Here is a 5091-nt window from a genome sequence, read left to right as displayed (position 1 = left end):
GGCAAGTGGACATCCCCTGAGGGCTCCCGGGCTGCCAGAGGGATGTCTGACTGCCAGCTTAGGCCCTATCCCCTGGGGAGCAGGCCTAAGCCAGCAGGTGGTTATCCCCTGAGGTGTCCCAAACTGCAAGAGGACACAGACTGGGCTGAGGGACCCCCCGAGTGCACAAATTTTTGTGCACTGGGCCTCTAGTATATAATAATGTTCTGATGCTTAGTATAATAAATTGTAATAGAGGTCATATAAACTTTCCAAATCATAACTGGTAGCTGTAACTTTAGTCCATTCAGTATGATGCCTTTAAAACCATAACCTATACAAGTAAAAGTTATCAGTGTTCATTTCTTACTTTATGGTTTGAATCTTTTCATTGTTTTTGAGTTGATGAAATCACCCTACTCTTCATTTAATTGACATAAGTAAATGATGTCTTCACTAGTCTGTATATTTCAGATACTTTTTCTATTCTTTGTTATTGCTCTCTAGGAAGGAGGACACCTGGGTCTGAATCACTAGGGGAAACCCCCAGAGTGGAGGTCTCTAGAAACTTGAGCCACACAGCCTGTGCTCATCTGTTGCACTCAGAATGCATAAAGCATCAATGCTTTACATGTGAATGCTCAACTGTTTTTTTAGACATTTGGAGAGAAGGAGTTGGAGTTCAAGTCCTGCCATTCACACATTTAATCATTCCTTCGGTCAACAAATATTTATCCAACACTTGCCAGGTATCAGCTGAATATCACCAAATAGAAAACAAGACTTCAGTTACATTAACAACTCAACAAAACCTTTGTTAGTCAGGCCCCAAACTTGGAAGAGATGGCGAATTGGATCATTTTTAATAGAGTTTAATAACAAAGGGATTATTTACAAAAAGTGTGGGCAATACCAAAGGGCAATCACAAGAGATAACATGTATATCAGGGCTGGTTGAGGCTGTTTTCAAGCCTGGGCCCGCCCCAGTAGGGACAAGAGGAGAGAACTGTTATGAAAACCCAGAGATAAAAAGAACTGTTTGGAGAGTGCCATGTGGCAGGAGCTATGCCATTCAGTTAAGGAATGCAACCAGCCCACTAAGGATCTTGAAGGAGGAACCTGGAGGAATAAATGCCCCAGGCTCACTCTCATCACTCTCTGATTTCTTGCTGATATTTCCTATTAACTGAACAGAGGTGCAAGGGAGCAGATGGATATAAACTAAACAGGTCAGCTTTCCCCATGCACAGAGCAGGGTGGAAAAGGATGGAGAGTGTTCTGGAGGGACAGGCTGTATGTATATCCAACATGAACTCAACTCTCCCAAACGTAGTGCTTCCATGGTTAGGGATTCCAGGGCCCAAAAAATTAGGTCTGAGAACTGAAATCATTGAGGGCTCCTGGTTAACTGTCTTCATTAGCATGACATTACAATTCATTGTCTTTATCAGCATGACTTTACTACTCCAGGCAACTTTTGTCCAGAAAGATAAATGTTACAAATCCATTCTAAATCCTCAACTTTTCAACAGACAACATAAAATGACCGTTAACCTTTCACGTTAACCTTTGGAACCCTCACTTCACTATGCTCACCAACCCCAAACCACTGCATCATGGTCCTTACCCAATTTTAACCAAGCCACCACACTGAATACCCACCTGAAACTAGATCCGGTACTCATCAATTCCCCAACTTTGCTCTCCCTATTCTTTTTTTAAAAAATATATATATTTTTATTTTAATAGATTTCAGTGAGGAAGGGAGAGGGAGGGAGAGAGAGAAACATCAGTGATGACAGAGAATCATTGATCGGCTGCCTCCTGCTTGCCCCACACCAGAGATTGAGCCCACAACCTGAGCATGTGCCCTGACCAGGGATGGAACTGTGACCTCCTGGCTCATAGACCAATGCTCAACCACTAAGCCACGCTGGCCAGCATTTCTTTGTGGATTCCAAAAGCAATTCCACTCTTACTGAGTGAGCACTGTTGCATGTTCCTAATATTTCGGAGGTAAGAAGGAGGATTGAATTTACATTCATCAGTGTGCGTCATCTAACTCCAAAGACCGCCGTTGGCCATGTCTCTTTCAAAGTGCTTCCTCCTGGCTCCACCTCCAGTATGACTCTGACCCCCAGGGAATTCAGCTCCCAGTGGCCTTCCCCTCCCCTTATTCATCATGGATTCTGACTCTAACTTGAAGCCATCCAGCAGATTTTTAAGAAAACAAAGATATTCTCTTACTGCAAGAACCTGTTAGGAAAACAAAAAAAAAATTCTAAACATTACATTCGTGGTTAGGGCTAACCCTGACCAAAAAATTAAAAACCTTAATGTCTACCCATGGGAATCAATGTTATGAAATCACTATATAATGATAGAAAGGGATGCAGTGGATTTCTATGTACTCACAGGCAAGGATCTTCATGACATATTGTTAAGTATATAAAACACGGTGCTTACAAATATGTATACTATGATCCATTTTTTGTTAAAATAGCATACACATACATGCCTCTCCCTTACATGTGTGTTCAGTATAAATCAGCAGCTCCCTGATTCTGCTCACTCGTCACTCATTGGACTGCATGGGGGAAGTAAGAGAAGCTATGAAACAATACTGATGTTGTTATAAATGAAACCTTTGATCTTTCCAAGCATGTGTTGGTGGATGTTTTCTCCAAAAAAAGAGAAGGAAAGGGGAGAAGCCCTGGTGTGTGAATTTGCTGTGCCCGTGATGTGAACACTCCCACCACGGCTGATTTCAAGCCACCAGTTGACATCACCAGTGTTTATAAGAGATATGCACCCGCAGCTCTCTCAAACCTGCTCAGCCAGCTCCAGCAGCACCACCCTGACTTTCTCTTCCCACATTCTTAACAGAAGTAGTTGTTCTTAAAGGCCCAGCACAATGCCTCTCTCCTCCAAGGGCTTGAAAGTAGCAGAACAGCTTATGTCTACCACTGCCAGGGACAGAGGGGGAACAAGGGCTCCCAAAGAGGAGATGTTCGCATTCTTCAACTCTCAAGGTGTCCACGTCTTGCATGAAGTCAACAGCCTTAACTAAAGGGTCAGCGAGTTGAGCTTCATGTTTGCTAGCACTGCACTCCTCTGGGAGCAACCGAAAAACCCACTGTCAGGGGCTGAAGCAAGTAGACATTTATTTTCCTCCCGTCACAAAATGTCTGCGAAGGACAGACCAGGGCCTTACGAAGCCGGCTCCTTCTGTCTTTCCACTCAGCTATCCATCCTGTTCCTGGTCACTGTGTGGTCACAGGACATCTGCTCAGCATCACGCTGTGTTTCAGGCAAGAAAAACAGGAATATGAAGGGCGAAAGATGCACGTGGGCATGCCAGATGAGTCTGACCCAGAGGAAGAGCCCACTGGGAGGCCCTCTCCAGGACTTCAGCTCACATCCCATGGGCTAGCTAGACACACATCATGTGGTCACCTCTCCCTTTAAGGGATGTTGAAAAATAGAGCACATTTCCACCCCCCAAAAACGGGGTTCTGTTAGGCCACCAGAAGTATTTGTCACAAACATAAGTCACAACAGAAATAAAGACATGGAGAACTAGGACACAAGTCCTAAGATGTCAGGCTCCTAACCATGGTGACAGGAGCCACTCCACTGACCACCTGCAAGGTCCTAATTTGGCGCACACACACACACACACACACACACACACACACGCAGAAGAACATCCTAGGCTTCTCATCTCTCCCCATGTCCCTCTAAGAAACCCTGCTCCCATCTCCTCAGGAAAGAATGCATGGTTGGCCCTAGAGACCAGGTAGCAGGGAGCCCTGAGGTGGCGCAGGGCACAGTCATCCCAAATGTTGGCGAGCCCCCTCTCAAGGACAATTAGGTTCCACCTGGCCGCTCAGCCTGTCCACACAGGCTGGGCCTTCCTCCTTGGCTGGACGGCTCTGGGCCAGCATCTCAGACCCAACGCTTCAGAGATTCTCCAGAGCAGTGGTCTCTAAAACCTCTGCTCACACACTTCCTCATTAAAAAATGGTTAGCCATTGGGAGCGGTCCACGGAGGAAAAAGGAGACATGTAATACTTTCAACAATAAAGTACTTTAAAAAATAAAGAGATTCGCCATTTGTGTTTCTAATCGATGATTAGTTACTATTTATATACTACATGCATGTAATATTTACTAACATAAAACATATGCAAAAATAGAAATCTTAAAAAGACAAGATAAAAAATAAATAGAAATTTTAAAAAATAAATAGTAATTCTAATAGTTTCTCCCCATACCCCAGTGGTTCCTCTGATGTGTTCCCTCTGGAGACCGTGGCTCTAAAGTTGTGTTAGAGAAAGAAGTCAGAATATGTTATGCTACTAACTAGTTCTTTGGGACCTAAGCTACTAACTAGTTCTTTGGGATCTAAGCTACTAACTAGTTCTTTGGGAACTAAGCTATAAGCCATCTCAGGGGGAGCTCCCATTCCCTGGCTCAGGGTATTACATGTCCCCCTTCTGGCACTGCCTGACGTCCAGGGAATTTACCAAGAACCCCATTCTTCTTCATTAGTGCCCAGCCCAGAGCATTGGGACACATATATGTGCTAATCAAGTCACAGAAGCAGCCCTTAGTTTCTCAAACTAACTTGCAGTATCAAGGAAAAGAAAAACACATCGGCCCCCTGATACAGTGCTCATGATGCCTCACAGTGCGCCCAACTTCTCCTCAGTGTCCACATCTCAGCACCCCTACACCCCCATCCCACGTGAGAGTCACCAGTTCATGGGGAATGGCAAGGAAAGACAGGAGACCCCTTTATGCTAAACCCTCCCTCCACTCAGCAATTCTTAACCGAAGTTCTCTAGTTCTTAGACTTACAAGTTGTCTAGTTAGAAGGTGTCTGAATTCTCTCCTTTTTAAAGGGGGAGAGAGGGGTGGGAACAGGGCAGATGTGAAGGGATAAGGCAGATGAGAAAAGAGAGAATTTTCAAAAAGGCACAACAGGACTTAGAACCCCCAGTTCACAGGGGGGTGGGGGGGAGGCGGTGACCAGGAGAAGCACCTCTGCACAGATCCAGAATACGCGGGGTGAGGACATGGACTTGGAGCAACAGTTCATGTTCCCGG

This window comes from Myotis davidii, unplaced genomic scaffold (assembly GCF_000327345.1).
Source record: "Myotis davidii unplaced genomic scaffold, ASM32734v1 scaffold622, whole genome shotgun sequence".
Taxonomy (NCBI): domain Eukaryota; kingdom Metazoa; phylum Chordata; class Mammalia; order Chiroptera; family Vespertilionidae; genus Myotis; species Myotis davidii.
This window is presented reverse-complemented; position numbering follows the sequence as displayed.